We start from the raw sequence: 20,076 nt of genomic DNA, 5'->3' as shown, positions 1-20,076 counted from the left end.
ACGGGGAAGAGTGGCTGAGTCTGTCTTCAGCAACAGATGATCGCTCAGATGATAAACATATCACCGTCTGTTATGGAACCCAAAGAACCCACCACTAAATCCTGCCTTAAGGTAATTGAATCCAGTGGATGCACAACTTCATACGTACTTCTTAATCATAAAACTCTTGTTACAGTTCTCCATCCACAACTAGGTCTCCCACGAGGCCTCTCTCCTTCAGATTTCCCGACTAATATTTTGTATGCATTTTTTATCTCCCAGTCGCACACACGAGGCGAATTAATTTGATCGCCCTAACAATATCTGTTGAGCAGTATATATTATAAGTCCCTAATTATGTTTTTTACCATCTTTGGATTATTCCAGAGATCTTTGGTCCTAATATTATCCTCAACACTCAAATTTCTGGCAGCTTGCAGTCCATACCGACCTTGAGAATGTTCACAAACTTCTCTGTTGACGCTAAGTAGAAGAAGACATGCAGGCTGGAGAATTTCTGTAGACAGAGGAAGAAAGTGGATGCAAAGACGTGCAATTCCTACAAACTGTTTATCCTCAGAAACCACCCACTAGCAGTCAAGCAAACCAACGATAATGACAGACGACCACAAAACCCGTGCCGTAACAGACCTGAGTCCTCTTCCAGTTGACATTCCAACATAATGCCTATGTAGTTGAGACAGCTTCATGTTGATTAAATCACAATGTGTTAGAAACGTCACTCAACCGCTGTACCGCGAGGGAACAGGAGGGGGAGAAACGCAAAATCCTGCTAAATAGATCGATTATTCCAGTGAGCAGTACGGAGTGAAGAGAGAGGAGATGTGATGCTGACAGCCATTTGCTATCATGTGCAACAGTCAATTTATTCCTCTATAATCTGTTAACTGCAGAGTATGATGCATGGACTGGATTAAACTGGCTCAGAATGGGCTCTTGTGAACACGGTCCTGAACCTTCGGATTCCATGAAAGGCAGGACATTTTTTGACTAGGTGAGTGAGTTACAGCTTCTCAAGAAGAACCCTGTTGCATGAAGTGCGATAGACAAACTAGGAGACCTGAATACACATGGGAAGACAATATTAAAACGGCAATCTCTTGTGAACGAATTAATTAACCTTCTCGTTCCATAAAAGACGGGTAATTTCATGACCAGATCGGCGTCTACTGGCTTCTTAAGAACTCGACTCTACGAAGTCAGTTATACTACACTTGCTCTCTCTTTCTTAATCTAATTACTTCGGCATTATTACACCTCATTCGCACTTGGAACCGGCTCAATGCCACGCTCACAGAACTAACTTCAAATATTTCCTTTGTGTGCGTAACAAATCACACTTAGCCTTATATAAGGAAGTTGGCGATTACTTGGCGAAAGACTTCAATAATACGGCGTCCTGCTAGTTTCAGGATATATGTCTTATGGCAGAGATGGAAAATCTTGAAAAAGAGTTTTCTTGCCGAATGTTTTGTGTTGACGATGTAAATTCCTACAGAAAGACGTTTTGGTATAGCCAAGCATAAAAACATTTAGAAGCAAATATCGATAATAATCATGGCCACATGACGCTAAATAACAGAAAAAATATTTATGTAACATTTACTCTGTGTTTTGTTTAACGACACGCTCAGCACCTGACACTACAAAATGATACGATGAATAAAGAATTTAGAAGAATGCGAAAGTAAGTGGTCGTGGCCTAATTTAAGGTACTTTCCCAACCTATGCGATGCTATAACACGATAAATTAAGTTTCCTATCGTAGTCTATATTGTTTATGTACTGAATTAAAAGTGGTGTATAAGATTAATCTAAAATAGACCTACACAGTAGTTAGAAGCATAAACTACGAATTTATTTGGCATAATGATGCGTAACATCACATCTTTTCGTGTAACTAGTTCAGTAAACATAGAGTTTAATTTAAGAACTCTAAGCAAAGGATGGGTACTCTACCTACTTACTTAATAATTATATCATTAGTGTTTATAAGGATACGGGACATCTCAGTCGGTTTCCTGACTAGATGACCGGGGTTTGATACCGGGGGAGGCACATACTTTTCTTTTCGTCATCGCGTCCAGACCGGCTCTGAGGCTCTCATAACCCACAGCCCATGTGTACTGGGGGCTAATCACTCACTCCCATTTAGTGCCGGGTGCTTAACTGATCTTCACCTGATTTGTTTTGACAAAACCCTAATAAGGTATCTGAATGAAATATGATCATGCTAAGCTTTCCTATTTTCTCATAATATTAATCTTTTTTTTTAAACAGACGCGATATATGTATCTACTACAACACTCATTTAGCTACATTGAAAATATTTTAACCTTTGTCTTTCATCGTGAACGCCAGAAAAGGGTTGTTTTCTGAAAGATGTGCTTTCGTCCATATTACCTGCACAGTGCAAATAATATGGCCAACTGAAATGTAAACCCAAATATAAGACAATTAAACACACGACGTTTTAAAACATTATTACGGTTTATTTTACGTTTATAACCTAAAAGTAGCAACAGAAAGTCTCGTATTTTTAATTTAAAGTGATGTGACGGAAGAAACTTCACCTGCATTCTTTTTCGTCAAAATTTTGAATTCATTCAAGCTTGTACATTCCATCTAATCGCATTAGTAATTCTTTTTTGCTTACGAAGATAATCTTTAGTTTTTGGGCAAGGTTGGTCATGTAACTTGCACATGGTATGTTTCTTTTTATCTCTGCCAGGAGGTGGTCTAACAAAGAATGTCATGAAACCCAGTTATACCATATAAATGTACAGAAATTTCACCAACGATTTAGCTCCAAGCAAATTAATACATTTACTGTTTATGGGGATTAATGGCATATTACTTGTGTCCTGAACGTCAGATGCAAGGTATTTCCTCTGTTCTGACATTCATATTACGTATAACAAGAAGCAATGTCTCGCAGTTGGCGACTGTCTCACTAAACACAATTTCGCCGATGTTCGTGACCTAATGGCGCTGATTTCTGCTGACAATCTGTGAAAGTATGACAGCAACTTGGCTATATTTCCTGCATTTGCCATATTTCCTTCAATTACTTTACTATGACAATTATTTATGGACGACATTCAGCTAAAATACTGCTATGAAACATCGACGTTTATAGTACCAACAGAACAGAGTACGACACGGAACATGAGCTTGTCTGCAGCCTGCTTTCGCTCGCCGACAGTGCTTCTCTACCTACCATGGCCAACTGAAGGCCACTGTATAGTATAAATATACCGGAATAGTGAGGCAAGAGTAGACGAAATAGTGGCGGACGTGCATGATAGCACTCAGCCAGACATAAGCTGCTACTGAGTGAAGAAGGGGAACTTGTTCAGAGCCACTACGACAAATCACAAACAGGAAAGAAACACACTTATGACCTTTCCATAAAGCTTTCTACTGAAAACAAATGACACACGGATACGGCACATGTTACAATTAACTGCACCGAATGTCGCGATAGAGAGGTCCCGGGTTCTTATCTCAGTCCGGAGAACGTCTCTCTGTCTGAGGTTTTTCGTTGCGATAGAACTTTAATCTGACACACGACCGCTTCCTTCTACATGGTTTCAAATTTATTATTCATCAATCAGTCTATCATTCGACGCTATATAGTTTGAAGAACTGATGGCATCGTCAAAAAATTTATCAAAAATGGCCCCTCTTAAAAAGCCAACTACGGTATACACATTATGAGCCGGGATAGCTCAGTCAGTATAGTGACTAGCTACGGGCTGGACAGCCGGGGTTCGATCCCCGACAGGGGCAGAGGATTTTTCCTCTAGCCTCTGAGTCCAGACCGGCTCTGGGGCCCACCCAGCCTCCTCTACAATGGGTACCGGGGTCCTTTCCCGGGGGTAAAGCCGGCCGGGGCGTGATGCTGACCACTCACCCCCATCTAGTTCTGAGGTCAAGGAAGAGAGGAACTATACCTCCACTCACCCCAAGCGCCTACATGGCGTATAGTGGGACAAACTTTACTTTTTACGGTATACACATTGAAACAGAAGTAGGTCCATCTCATGAAATACTCTTTCCCAGCTTCCCCCATGATATTTAAATCGCTGTCCTCGCAATGCGAAAACGATGTGCAGGGGCGAACATGGTGTATTCACGAGCTGAACGTGTGTTCATGCCCGAACATTACTCGCCATTAATCGCTGGAAAGATTCGTTCGGGAATGTATCACACACATTCAAACCTCTTATGTTTACGATATTAGGAAAAGGAAATAGTTTGATGCTGTTCGTGACGCATTTCGCTATGTATGGTTTGAGGTTTTCATGGCGGCGAGTCCGAACATGGCTGTCTTCTGGGTTGTTGCGCCGTGTAGTCTGGCAGAAGTTTACCGACGTACTCATCGCCCTGATAGTGGAGGACCTCTGAAAAGTCGGTAAACTTCTACCAGACAACACGGCGCAACAACCCAGAAGACAACCATCTCCATTTCGCAATGCGTGAAGGGGTTCACGTGTAGTATTCAAGGCTGAGTTTTAAATGCTACTCCTTGTGCTACGTTAGTATATATATACCTGCCGAACCCTGCAAGCAAAGAAATCTCATGTAATATTCAACGTCTTACACTTTCCGACTACTGTCGCTGAAATTCAGTGCAAACATTGTCACACCATCTACTTTTATTCACGGACTAGTCACGAATCCAATACTTATTTTAAGTCAACGGTCTTCACTTATTTTTCAGCATAAAATGGGTGCCAAACCAAACTTAACTCTTGAACTGACTAAACGATGGTCATACGTGAACACATCATCTCGTGCTGAAATCGAACCCAGTCCTTTACGTTACGTGAAATTGAGACAGTGAATAAACTCGCGGCGTAAGAAGACCACAATGACGCAAGACTTCTGCGTCAAATTTCCTAATGTCGTAATTACAAAAGGTCGGAATGTGTGGGCAATTCCTGTACTTCTTAAGGCTAAAAGAAAAATTATTTGAGCTATGAAAATGATTTTAAGCCCACAGAGAAGCCAAGAAAAGGTCTCTACAATGTTCTGTACTGCATCTTATCGCATTTGTTGTAAGTGTAAAGTACAGGGGTTGCAAAAGTTGAGGTCGTGCGGTGACATGCTATTTTAGTACCCGTGACTTTTCAAATATAATACTGGAAATAATAACCTGTATTTCCCTACGTAATGAAACTAACGACAAATGAACTAACTACCTAACTGTACAAAGCAGAATCCTTCCTGAGAAACTGCTATTAGATTTCCCTGTCTTTATGGAAAATAAAGGTTCAATATCGTATTCATAAAAGTCAACCACTAGACCCATTTTGTGCTTTCGACATTCTATTGCTTGTAAAATCCGGACATAACGAGGCTAAACTTGATATTTTCATTTATTTACAATAATTCAATTTGTAATTCTTAAATTTAAGTCATATTTTAACATAAACGTTCCATCTTCTCATACTGTCATCAATAAATACTAAATTAATAATGTATCGAAGGCCCATTGTCTTTGAAAATTTGTCTATAAACAAGCATTTTATTTTGCATTTATTAAGTTCATGGCTGAACCATAAGATATTGCGCGTTTACACACCAATTTATCGCGTCAGATACGTCTCTAGCATCAACGACGTCATATTTGGTAACCGACGTCACGAGGAATTGACTATGTGACAAACAAACAAACAATAAAGTTCCACACTCATCTAGACTTGCTTTATTTACTCTCATGATTCCTTGTTTCTCCTATAGCTATGGAATATATGACTTGTGTTCTTTGTCGTTCTCATTAATTCTCTGTTTCTTTCGCGTTCAACTTTTCCCATCACATCGAAGCATTAAAAACCACAAAACAAAATACAGTAAAATGCAGAATGTATTTTCATTATAAAACCAGCTTTTAAACATCTGACAAACAAAACAATTGCTGTCTGGCGTGTCACTTGAAAGGGATATTTATTCCTGACAGAGACAAGTTTTATTTTCCGTCAGCATTTCATCCAGGGTTTTACACAGTGTATATAAATCAGATTAGTAACGTCGCTCACGTCTTCCTATTTACAATCGTCATTCTTCTCTGTATATCCACTTTCTTCTTCCACTCTTCTCTTTCTGGTCTACATCATGCTTTCTCTCTTTTTCTGCCACGTGGATCTCACAGCCAGTCTGGATGCATGGCGAAGACAAAAACCCTCTTCTGTCGGGAATCGAACCGAGCTACGAGCCCGATACACAACAAAAGCTTCGTTAAGACGTGCTGTTCAACTGAATTATAAATCTACAAATGTAAAGGGAACACTACAGAGCACTATGAAGAAGAGAGTTTCTTGCTTTTAGTAGACTATTCATTGGATTATCCGCTACGCTAATAGACTGAAATAAGAAAAAATAAACAGTCGGCACAGAATTGTATGAATGAATTTTCCAAAATACATATAAACTGTTGAAAGCGCAATATGATCAGATTTATGCACGACAGCCCAAATCTACAAGTTGACAGCATCTTTTGGTGGTAAAAAATTATTTGTCGCATGCGCTGTTTTCTTTATGAATGGGCAATTACGAAACTTTTTAATATGCATGCGGGAGAAATCCACGGGGGAAACTGTTTTCAATTGCACTGTTATTTTAAACATCAGTGGGACCCCCCCCCCCCCCTTCCAACATGTGTAAGACCAAAGCGATTAAAGAATACAATTTTAAAATGGTTCTTCGGCATAGCATCATGTCCAATGGTAATTTTCGGCATTACAGATTTTGATCCTTCGTGTTCTACTAAAGAATTTAGTTAATAAAGCTTAGTAACGTCTAGGCTCCAAGCAGCACGCATGAGGAAGATTAAAATGCATACAAAAGTTTAGTTGGGAAGCCTTAAGGTGACAGAACGATCAGCAGACGTAATCGTAGATGGGTGAATGATACGAAAATGGATCTTGAAGAAATAAGGTTTGAAGGTGTGGATTGCACTCATCTGACTCAGGACTGGTAACGGTGGCGGACTCTTGTGAACCCGGTAAACAAAATCCAGGTTCCACAGAAGCGGGATTTCTAAACTAGCTTTGCGTACTATTGCCTTCTGAAGAAGTAACCTTTGGATGAAAACCAAGCAGCATTTTATACTTTGGGGTGAACGCTTTAACTATATTATTATTTTTATAAATGACTGTTCAATAACCAAGCCACGAAAGTGCTTATACAAGATAAGCCTGAAACATTTCTAGGGATAGCAATAGTTTGAAGGTCAGCAACTCTGAAACTGCTTACGAAGCCAGACCAGTTAGGATTTCTGAGGTATGTTTGAGGTTTAATCTTGGGAATGGGAATCTGTGGGCAGCACAGATCAAAGTGAAACGTTATCGGAAAAGTCAGCGTTCTACCGTGTGGGATTTAATGAGTAGAGTAAAGTTTGTCCCACTATACGCCATGTAGGCGTTTGGAGTGAGTGGAGGTATAGCTCCTCTCTTTCTTGACCTCGGCACTAGATGGGGGTGAGTGGTCAACAACACGCGTGGGATTTAATGAAGACGAATAAAATATCAGACTTGCGAATGTCAAGGTGCAGACCTAACATGACGAATCATTGCGATGGTGATGGTCGTGGAGATGATACATGTGACAAGAACTGGTAATGCAAATGGCGCTGGGTGTTATGATGGAGGCGACATTGAAAATAAAAGAGGCAGAGAGACACAGCAAATGCCGGGTGATCACAGGGAAGAAAGGTTTTCGGTGGATCCTGGCTGCTGATTAATGTTGTTATTAAGCCTAGGCGTAGTGAACAGTAACCAAATCCTAAACTACAGTCATTCCGAAACTTCCAGCCTTTACAAACCCGACGGATTATTACATTGGTAAGAACAGCTCGTCACTAGACACATATTACGTTAATGTTTGTTATGAGTGGATCCTGGGTTATCTAATGAATTACTTTGCACCAACAGATTACAAAGATAAAATAAGCGCAACATACAGACCAAAAATGACGCTGGCTGGTCACTCGCTCCATCAACAGGATACAGGACACTGTCGCCTTGTATTAAACAGCATAGTCCATTGACCTGGACACAACCGCGTCATTTAAAATTGACAATGAGAGGTGTTAAAAGCAACATGTGGGGATCCTGCGTTCAATTAACAAAAATGGAACTGCAAAAGAATGTATCTCCCAATGTGTAATCAAGTTACACAGAGCTATCGGTCTATTTTGAAACACTTCAGAACGATCTGTACTTCCAATCGAATGCCATGGCGAAATTTCGGGGCCATGGAAGCGTCCCACTCAACTTTATCGTATTCAATTGCAGGTAAAAATAAAGCAAATAAAACAGAAAACAGGCTACGTGTCGGCCTATTAGGTACCCCGAAACTTTAATTTACGTCAAAATACAAACCAAATTATCTTAGATAATTGTACTATCCCAGTTTCTCACACCTTACTTAAAGCTGGCTTACACAGATCACAAATAAATTAGGAACCAATTAAACGATGTGAGATTTCAGGTTCTCAAGGCGGTGAGTGTGAACATGTGATCTTCAATAAAGCGACGTATTATTTATCGATAATGTCTGAATATTTCAACGAGCCGTGGTTTGTTCATCCCTGCTCTACATAAAGTGAAAATGGACGATAAGAGAAAGTACTTCCACCCTTCGAGCACAGCACGCAACACTGTGCTGCTTAATTTCCAACATCTTGCCATGGTTGGATGTGATTTTGCCAGTTTACTTGAAATTACAAAACAAAATAAGAGAGAACGTAGAAAAGCAATTAGCATTCTGGGTCATCTCCACAGCGACACGGGCACTCCACTATCCGCAACAAACAACTAAACACCGAAAACACCTTTCCGAGAATTAACACTGCAATAAAGCTGGGACCCGGCATCGAAGCTCGCGGAACATGTCCACAAAACCCTCCGGAAAGTATTGTCCAAGAAGCTGCAAGAATGGACCTGTTAGCTGTACCAAGTCTGTCTGTTCCCTCTCACCAACAACTCGTAAACCGATCAACGAATTTCCATGAGATCTGACACCGTAATTTTACTTAAATGTATCTATACATTCCAATTTTTGTCAAAATTTGGAAACAGCAACGGGCACCTTACGTGTGTTTCTGTGTGCGGTTTACCTGGGAACCGCGTAGGGAATCCCCAGACACTCGGTCCACACAATCACAAGCAGGTATCCCTGCCATGACGTCATCACACAACGAGACAGCTCGCCCTCGCAAAGGTCACTGACTCCAGGCATATGTGACGTCACTTGCGTCATCGGCAAAAGCCATGGTCATGTGTTGAGGGAACAAATAAGGCCGCACTACCTGCACTCCAAAACAGATAAATTATGAGAAAATTTCCTAACTTGTTGACTCTTCATCCAAGATAATGCTGGAAAGGTAACGTCCCCTTGTCACTAAGCCCCTAGTACCCAAAATACCCTGTCTGAGGTCTGTTATACACGACGGGACACCATGTTTTTTTTTATTTGGGAAAATCAGTCAAATCGATAAAAATATGAAAGAGGAGCTTCGAAATTTGTACTCTTCACGCATCACACAAAGATGAGAAATCGACGCAGACACAGAGGCCACTTGGGATACACACGCATACATGAAGTTAAACTACAAAACCTGATTCCAAAAAAGTAGGGTGCGAAGTGGATCAAACAAATTCAGGACACGATCAACACGGTAACAAAACTTCGGAACCCATAAAAATGAACCTTCGAGTTCCACAAAAGAGTAAGATTTTGACAATCTGTCTAGACAGGTCTGTATCAGCTACTTACGAACTCTGTTCTAAGCAGTCAGATAGATTTTCCCTATGCTCTGGTGGAAGCCAAATGTTTAACATTTTAAAGCATGGTGGTAACTATATGTAGCGCCTGCTTTAACATTCAAGTAAATCAGTATTTTGCCCACAGTCTTTATCGCTTTCGAATGATTCTCATAATAAACAGCTATTATTTTCCTAAATAGCGTTAAGCAAGTGATCTTTGTAATGTAGACATAATGCATTTTTTTTTTTAGATACGGGTTGAATTCTTAAATATTATTTAGATAAGCCTTGTGCTTCAAAGTGTTAACGAAGTATTTATTAAGGAACAAGATTAATGTTTCACGTAACTTTCATTTATATTTTATACAACTAATAAATAACAAAACGTCGATAGGATGAATTTGTTGGGCGTGTGATCTCACACACGAGTATAATACATCCTGAAACAATTTCAAGGGGTCACATTCATAAATTTCTCAACTTTCCCACTTCTGTATGACCAGGGCGAGTTTCGGTACAACATTATTCTCGAATGCTGTTTAAAAGTCTGGAAGCATCGCATTCATTTCTCACGACGGAAATGTACGTTAACGGGAACGTCGAGTGACACGGCATACCAAAGCATATCTTTCAGTACCTGTCCCTAGTTACTCCACATTAACACAAGGCAACTAGAAGCAGCTTAAAAGCTTAAAATTTACAGCGGGCACCTTACGAATCTGTCGAGAAATATGTTAATTTAAATATTAAATTGCGATTACGTTCTCACATCTGGTATACCAACTGACTAAAAAGTAAATACCGCATAAGTATGACAAAACATCCACAAAAAAAAACTTCCAAGTTAGAGCCAGGGTAGGTCAGTCAGCAGTGACTGGCTACAGACTGGACGAACGGGGTTGATACCCGACAGGGGAAGACGACTTTTCGTCTATCCTCTGGGGCCCACCCAGTCTCCTGTCAAATTGGTACCAGGGTCCTCTCCCCGGAGGCAAAGCGCGGCCGGGGCATAACGCTGACCACTCACCTCCATTTAGTGATAAGGTTAAGAACGAGTAGGAGCTACACACTCCCTCCCCGAAACGCCCACATGGCGTGCAGCAGGGAAGCTTTTTTGTTACTCCTTTTTAATATTCTAAAATCCTCACGGGCTCCCCAAAATCTTTCGGGGGCAACAAGGTGCCCGCGGGCATATGGTTGGCTATCCTTGTCATGGTGCCTTGTGTTTGGTTGGCAAGGTTAGTCAATTTTGAGAGTACATGAGCTAGAATGTGCAGCAGTTTGTCACAAATTCAACATAATCGGCTAAAGGAAGACCACGTGCTGTGTATCAGATCGACTGATCCGAGTAAAGTTTGTTCAGTTGAGCAAACAAAGTTCTGATTCATATCTACAGGAACACCGTCATCACGGAGGCAACTTGCACTGTGAATCTGAAGACAATAAACCCACGATCGATAACCGAAAGGTTCTGGAGTACCTTGTTAACACGGCTCAGTTGTCAGTAATACAAAATTAACAGGAATTAGACCGAGTAACAGAGCGAGGTACGAGTTCCGGCAGATCCAGGAATAATTCCCTGTTACCACGTCCAGACAGCTCCGGGCCCACACACTAATTACTTATTTGTGGTTTATGTAAAGACGCCGCCTGCAGCTCTTACCATCTTGCGTCGAATAACATATGAATAATGAATTGGAATGGATGTGGAAAGATTTGGTCGTGGCCTAATTTAAGGTAGTATAATGATATCTGCTTGGAGAAACTGAAGAAAACCATGACCCCCGCCCCCGTGAGGATATCCGGTCTCCGGGCAGAGATCTGAACCGCAGACCTCCAGAATACGAAGCAGGAAGGCCCCACACATTCTACAGGGAAATGGCTTCTTTAAAATCAGATTCGCCTGGAGTGAGCGAGGAAAACCATGAACACTTCAAAGCGAAGAGCGTGTGCTAAATTAAAATTTACAACAATTTTTATGAAGTCCCTAAAATACAAGAAGAACAATTTCACGAGAAGGGAGGGGCGGTAGGTAATTTTAAATCACAAGGAGGGACGGGCGTGATCAAACACCATAAAAGAAAAGAAACAGAGACTTAATTCATTCTTCACATTCGTTAACGACTTCAAGATCCCTGATAATAATATGCTCTCATCTATACCTAGATCTCCCAAGAAATCGTTTGCCTTCATCAACTAATTTTTTTATTAATCTATAATCTTTCGCATGCGTGCTACATGTCCTCAAAACACACACAGCATTATGTACGATGAAAGAATATCAAGAAACGTTAAAGTTTCCTTTTTTACTTCTGTGCTTTACGTTTCTTGTCGTGTCATACTGAACTGTGGTGACAGAAATAATAAACAATAAATACTATATGACATTTTGGATGAGACATCGTGTCTGATGTACACATCTGGCGTCATGACACAAAAAGTAAAACACCGCTATAGAAACGCTATTCTCGAGTAATAAACAAGCAGAACTACTTTTAACTACTGGAAAAGCGGTTTATGACGAATTTAGTTACTTTAAGAATCCACAGCCTGTGGTCTACATGAGGAAAAGGAGGGAGTACATTACGCACGCAACCCTTGGCACGACACTTGTATCTTCCGCAAATTAGGGCAGCCTAAAGGGTGAGCATTAGCATGAGTTCTTGGAGGTCTAGATACCACGCACTCTACCAAATTCACTTTACACCGTCAGCAGAAAAAGACCTAAACAAATCTGAAGTAATCAAAGCGCTCAAACCATCTTTACACGCCTCGTCCAAACTGCTCCTACAGAAATTCACCAAACATGACATTAACAGGGGCTGTACAAATGACTTAACTACGAAACTGCATGGAGAGATGACTCTCTTGTAAAGGCAACACTTGCTAACTTGGTCCAGAATTTCTCGTCGTTGAAGGAACTCGACGGTTCATTACCCAGCCCACAAAGGCCAACCAGACCCTATTCTGAGCTAGACGAATCCAGTCCACACCCTCACAAACTGTTTCCTCAAGATCTATTGTAATATTATTCACCCATGTACGTCTGGTTATATTTAACGCACCCTTGTCATTGCCTATATGTTTTCCACGTTTTTACCATGTCGTCCGGTACAACCGATAAACGCAGTTGTTGCAACCAAGGAATCCGTCTGTCTTTACGCATCTTCGGCAAGTTCAATTTTAAGGCTTCTTAATACTTTACACGTTCAGAGCTTTTAGGCACGTATTTGCGATGTTCGACAGGGCTTTCAGAGTGCTTCACCTCCACATGCATTTGACTTGTAACCTAGCATATCTACTGCACAGGCAGAAGATGGGGGTGGCTCCTGCCCTATCCTTTCATAGCTACTGCTCCTACTCTGCTCTGGGTAAATGCGATTCGTCGCCATGGCAACGCGGCAGTGGTACAGGAGTAGAAGCAGCCCAAGCATCGGCAACACGCTCATGCAAACTCATCCATTATTGTTGGCGAACGAGCTAGCAGAAGCAAGATTCAGTTGATGCAACAAGTAGTGGCAACTGTTTCGTGGGAGCAATCCTGCCAAGCTCACAACTACTTCCCTAGAATTAGGGGATTACGAAACTTGTTTCCAGTAATTTCGCTTAAAGCATTTAGAAAAAGGTCTGATACATACAAAAAAGTTCAATGTTCGAAAGGCACGAGAAGTTTCACTGATTCCAAATCCTCATATTAATTAATTAATTAATTTTCAATTGACTAATGGTTTCTTTTGCTTGGACAAAATTATGTACTATATATAAAAACAGAGATGGTCTTACGGGCCTTATAAGGAGTTTATTCTTGAAGTAGGCATAGATGAAACTAATACTCATGTCTCCTCATCAGAACGCATGATAAATTCACAATCTAAACGTAATTAATATCAAATGTCAAAATTGACATACTTGGGGATTACAATAAATAAAACATTCATGAGAAAATGAAAATTGAAATGTGGGTATGTGGTCTACAACTCAGTGCAGAACCATTTGTCCTCCTATTTCCTAAAGTCAAATAGCGTATAATTTAGGTAGGTCTAGCTGTTGAATGCGTGACGTAGCATGCCCCAGCTCGGGCGGAAAATGGATCATACGGAGATAGAATCAGTGGTGTAAGCTCGATACAACTGGTTAAAAATAAAGGAGGGTTGTGGGATGTTGTGAACATTGTAATTAAACTCCCATAAAAGCCGGAGAACCCCTTCATTAGCTGAGTGTATTGTCAGAATCTCAAGACAGACTCTGCTCTGTCGAGTGAGTTAACTTTAATATTTTCATACTATTTTGATAATGCACAATGCCTAAGAAACACCCCTACAGCAGCGCCAAACTGGAGACATAAAGATTTTGAATTGAGTGACATCAAGCACTTCCACAATTCAATCCTATCTTAACTTTTTCTTGAACGGGTCAAAATTATGATTCATTACTGTCGCCCACAAATATCTGTCACATTTTTAAACAATTTATTAGCTGTTAATGATGGTCTCTGCTATGGCGTTGTCTGAATTTGTAGGTGGACAATGTTTTTCGAAGGAACATGCTGCCTCCATCTTCAGCCCTGAAGATAGAGTCATGTTCCTCCTAAACGTTGATATCTACCTACAAGTCCACAAGTCCACAAGGCATCATAACCACAGCCGTGGAAATCTACGCCTTGAAAATAGAAACAATATGTTCCTCCGAAATTCTGGTATCCACCTACAAGTCCATAAGGCTTCATGACCTGCAAGACCAAAATCGACATCTGATTCGGATGACGAATCGATGATGATGATGGTGATACTACCTGCCTCGTAATCTGAACAGGCTTCTTGCTGTCTCACGAGCAACAAGCCCGTGTTCGTACGCCAGCAGCCCTCTTTGAGAAGTCAATTAAGCTGTAGCGTCACTGAGTAGCCAAAGGGGAGGACCAGACAAGCAATACGTCTTGGTCTCAGATAATAGATAAACTGACAAACAAGCCACACGAAGTGACCTTCTCCTCCCCTCCCATTTCATACTGTTGTCACACACTCCTTTGTGACGTGAACAGCTTCCTGCCTGTATCAGTATCATTACTTTTGAACGAGTCCAGTCTCCTTTGTGATCCTAAGATGGAGAAAACACAAGGGAAAATCCTATGGGCACACTTTGTTATGAAGCCTGAAGCAGGTGCAGAAAAACTTTTCATCTGCAGGGCCTCTAGGGACGAATTTTATCTGTTATCGTCGGATGAAGCAGCCGTAAGAGCGGACATCCAAGGAAGCAATGAAGTGTGGTTGTAGTCCAAATATTTTGCCTGTTCTGTAAGCCTCAGAGCAGCGAGAAATAGACATAACTCGCACAGAATTTCGAATTTAGACAAAATGCAAAATGACGGTAAGTAAAATACAGCTGTAAAAGTTGACATAAAGTGGATTTTAGTAATGTAATGCATAGGACCAAAAAAATTGTATCGCTGTGACACAGCAAACAAAATTAGATACGAAAGATGTTTTGGATACATGACTTACTTATCTGTACATGCTATAATTTAATAGGGAGATATGACATGCATAAAAAATACTCCCAGGCCATATCACCAGAACGCAGGACAAAAATTGTGTAACGTTTTTAGCTAGTAGGCTAAAATTTACTCATCGAAAATTTAGCGAAGTTAAAATATTTTCGAATTACAGCAACGCAACAAAAACGCCTGGTTTGCTGACGCTGGTTAACGATGTATTTTATCTGATCGGTCCTGCCGTGTTCCACTGAACCACGAAAGTAATACAGAAGACTTCTTATTTTTCGTTTTTAAAAGTGTTAGACAGGCTAACAGTTGACATGAACGCTCCTGAACATCTATAACACTATGAATTTCTCCTAGACTCAAATGCGTGCTACATGCAAAAGCAATAACATCCAGTCAAGAGTACTAATTACGAAGGCCCTCAGTGTGCAGCTGTATCCAGCCTGATGCTTCTCTTCTCTTAGGTCAATTCTAAAACAAAATAGTTTCAAATTAACACTCAATCACTGCTCCATACTCGACATGCATCGCAATACGAAGAAACGCTTCCTACATAACACTCACTCGGTGTTTTTGCAATAGGAAGTCGCCAATCAGCAAAGTGACTAGCATACGGGCTCGACGACCGGGGTTCGATTCGCGCAAGGACAGAGACTATTTCGCGTCGGGACCGGCTTTGGGCCACACTCAGCCTCCTACCCGATGTGTACCGACATATCTTTTCCGGGGACAAGGCGGTCGAGGCGTGAAGGTGGCCACTTATTTCTACCCCAACCGAGATTACGAATTCGTAAGTCTTTATGTGCTTCACCCCACACGCATTTGCAGCGTGGTGCTCAACTGACACGCTTTCATGACGCGGTGCTTTATTCAACGTAGGGACTTATTTATTTCAGGACTACAGCTTTCAATAAAGAAGCAGTGTGACGGTGCTGCCTACATATCTAGGGGCGCTGTAGAACTGAACATTTGCTGGAATTTATTGCCTAGACACTACAGTAAATCGACACAAGGCCAGTCTGACAGTCTCATTCTCCGTCACAGTTAGATCGTGACTACTCCTAATAAGGAATCAACTACCCTCATTACAGTCGAAGCTTGAAGGTTTCTAGCGATGATATGTTGCATTGTGTTAAACTGTTCTTTTGGACTTTCTCCATCGTCTAAATATTACAACATGTTCTTTTACGCTTTGTCCACCATCTAAATATTGTATGTTCTTTTGGACCACAATGCAATGCGGCGTAGCCGAAAACTCCATTACATACACTACTCCCAGCTTTATAAACACACCGCAAATTTAAGATCGTCGCGAAACAAACACATGAATGCAGAGTAAATAGCCAAACTATTTAAAATCAAAATTATTAAATACACGTCAGAATAGATGGAAATCCACGTTTAAGACACCTGTTCTTGCATCCTGTATTAAAAACACAGAATAATCAAACTCAGTGCGATGTGAGGTTTTCACGGCGGTCAAAGACGTTTCACTTCTTCTCTCAAGAGGGAGACAGCAGGTTCTTCCAAAACGTCGGTAACCATCTACTCAAATACACGGTAGCTCTGAACAGAAAACCACATTCTGAATACCGAAACTCAACGTGTGGAAGACTGCATCAATATGATGCGTGATACAATAATAGGCAATCATGTCAGTCATCATACCAAGCCCTGATGACGGAAGCAGAGACAGTCTCCGAAACACTAAACATAATTTCCTTTCTCAAACGGCTGATCACTCGAAGAAACTTCATTGGCGCTGTGTGCCAATTTTTAGGGGTACTGGAATAGAACTGCTCGACTGTGCCAACATTTACTTACACTGCTGTCCTCTGAATAATTTAAATGTGTGGGAATAAGTTGATGCTGATCTTCTGGGTTGTAACGTGTGGAACGCGTAGGTGACACTTCCATTCTGAAGATGGAGACAGTGTGTTCCTCCGAAGCGTTGGTATCTGCCAAATACACATGATGACACAAGCCAGAAGACCAACATTGACATCCTCACCGCTGTGAGAACCTCAAGTCTTACATGCAGGAGTAACTTTGGTGTTGGTTAGAGCTATACAAGGAGACGGATCACGGGGAAAATTGTATAATGATGAGCTTTACGGCCTGTACTCCTCACCTGATATTGTTAGGTGATTAAATCGAGGATGATGAGGTGGGCGGGACATGCGGCACGCATGGAGGAAGGGAGTTTACAGGGTAATGGTTGGGAGGCCTGAAGGTAGGAGACCGCTGGGAAGACATGGGAGTAGGTGGGAGGATAACATTAAGAAGGACCTAAGGGAAATACGAATCGATGGAGTGAACTGGATGCAACTAGCTCAGGCAGCGGGATTTTGTGTACACGATGACAAACCTTCGGGTTCCATAAAGATGGTGGGCTATTCCTTGACAAACCGAATATACATTCGACTTTTAAAATAATTTCCTGCACCATAGAAAGAGTCAGTGTCAGAGCTATTTATTATTCTTATTTTTGCGGTAATATAACTGAAGAGTCTATCAAATAAAATCCAAAAAGTGGAAGGATTAACATTCATAGTACAACTGACAACACAGCTGATGAAAAAAATAACGCTTTACAAAGACATGTCAGATGCACGCTGCAACGTTTTTACGAGGATAACAGGGTCAACGTTACACAACTTTCCTCCGTCATCACACACAAACATATCATTTTTATCTGAAGAAAGAAACTGTTTTAAAACACTACCCAGTTCACATCAGAATGCAGATACTGAATCTTCCCGCGGCTGCATTAATATTGTGCGATTCATATTAGGAAAACAAATGTATATACAAAAAGAGGATCGTAAATTTACCCGCATAACAAACAAATAAGTTCTTGTACATCTGCTGTTGTTCTAAGCGTCACTACAAAAAGCACGTAACCACAAAACCACACCGATTACCGTTATAGTCTGAAAGTTCATGTAACATCACACATGTCAGTTTTATTTTCCTGGCCCTCTGAGTCACGACATTTTTAATGACCAGCGGATAAATACACTAAAGTAAATGATTAAAGTTAAATGTATTATCCTACTCGAATCCCGGCATCAAAGCAACAGCTGATCAACGGTCTAATAGGGCCTACACATAATTTCGTTACCCTGTTTTCGATTTCAGCTGTGACAGCCATATCAGTAAAATTATTGACTACTAGGTGGATAATCGGAGTCCCATTCCTGGAAACTGCAGAGCGGTTTTCTTAAACATCGCACCAAAACTGGCCGTACGGTCCAGAGAGCTTCCCATCAAAAGAAACTGGCAAGACAGCATCGGAGTGTCACGTTGTGTAAGAAAGTACATATACAATTACTGACCGTCTTTGCACAATTTTAAAATTATCTTCACGTGTCTTAATGTATATCACGACGTGTTTCGGACTCACGGGTCCATCTTCGGGTCAATTCCCTCCATATACCACTGCACTGCTGGCAATCGCTAAATAAACACTGCCCCGATTCTTCTCTGCATCGTGTCTTTTAAATAATCTTCACTGCAAGTGAACAGGTTTCGATTCAAGGAATGAGTGAGGCATGGGCGGACCTTACACGGTGTAGACCCTAAGTTGTAGATAAGATCATTACACAGTCCATACATAATTCCTGATGTTGGCCAGACCGATTAAATTTGTTTCTGCATTTTTTTAAAAACATGTTGTTATGAAAAACCACGATAAAAACAATCACCGATGGAGCGTATAGTATTTTTTTCTAGCATTTCTTGCTCTATAACGCGTTCCCTTCTATCAAAAGAGGCACTCTGCTGCCCACACTTAGTTTATACCAAGATTAATTTGCAAATGTTAATTTCTAATCTACATTACTGATTCGATAACAAAACTACTGTTAAAAGTCCACTGAAAATCAATTCTTTCACACCTTCATCTCTAACCCCTTTGTTCACATTATTTAATTCCTTTATCTCTCTCCTCTTCCTCTTCTACCGTATTCCTTTCACATTCACTTCATCAGCCCCATTCTATTGTCATTCTCCCCCAATTTCTTCCTATCCTCTGTGCCCTCGTACCACTAACTCCTTCCCTCCAGAAAATTTTGTCACAGGACAACAAGAAGAAACCCGTGTTATATTAAGTACGTAACTGAATTTTTCCCCACAGACCCGTTCCCATGTAAACAGAGCACAACCAAGTATTAAAGGACCAAAATGCACTTTCGTATTATCAGACCCGTGTGTCAGTTAGCCTTAAGAACTCTTGAACTAACTGACGAACTGTTATGAAACTTGGACTTGAACACACAATCTCGCGAATACGAAGCAGGAATACTAACCACCGATCGCGAAGTTCAGTAAGACTGTGGTAACGTTGCTTGCCAGAAGCCTACGCGTGCGCCAGATTTTATTCAAATCATAAACGGGTTTCAAAAGTTATATATAGACAAAGAGGTCAAATATTTTCCCCAAAAGTAAATTTTTTAACAAGCAAATGGAAATGTTATCGGCATGGATACCGAAACTCATAAATTCTAGGGTCTACACTTTTGCCAGCATTCAACAAATGTTCTTCGAATACAGTAGAACTGATTCACGCAAGATCTGAATGGAAACATAGAAGTAGAGCCTCTGTAGCAGTGGTTAAATCAGTGTCAGTTACCTTGCCTTCTGTCCTAAAAACCGGTCCTTTATAAAATTACCACCTGAGTACTTACACAGGGCGGGGTCTTGTAGATATTCTGACACACCGAAGTTACGCTTATTCTGGCAGGCTGAGTGGAATAGCCACAGAAGAAGTATGCAAGAGTCTCATACACTCATGTACTAAGAACA

At 40.9% G+C, this 20,076-nt stretch overlaps 1 protein-coding gene across 4 annotated transcripts in view; it reads right to left on the bottom strand.

Moving 5' to 3' along the window:
* Positions 1-20,076, bottom strand: part of LOC110828084 (uncharacterized) — a 232,730-nt gene that overhangs the window by 163,957 nt on the left and 48,697 nt on the right. The window lies entirely within an intron of this gene.

The sequence above is a fragment of the Zootermopsis nevadensis genome, unplaced genomic scaffold, assembly GCF_977971745.1.
Source record: "Zootermopsis nevadensis isolate Lab colony 2312 unplaced genomic scaffold, Znev_1.0 Znev_ptg000011l, whole genome shotgun sequence".
Taxonomy (NCBI): domain Eukaryota; kingdom Metazoa; phylum Arthropoda; class Insecta; order Blattodea; family Termopsidae; genus Zootermopsis; species Zootermopsis nevadensis.
Note: the sequence above shows the minus strand (reverse complement) of the source record. Positions and strands in the feature narration are given on the sequence as shown.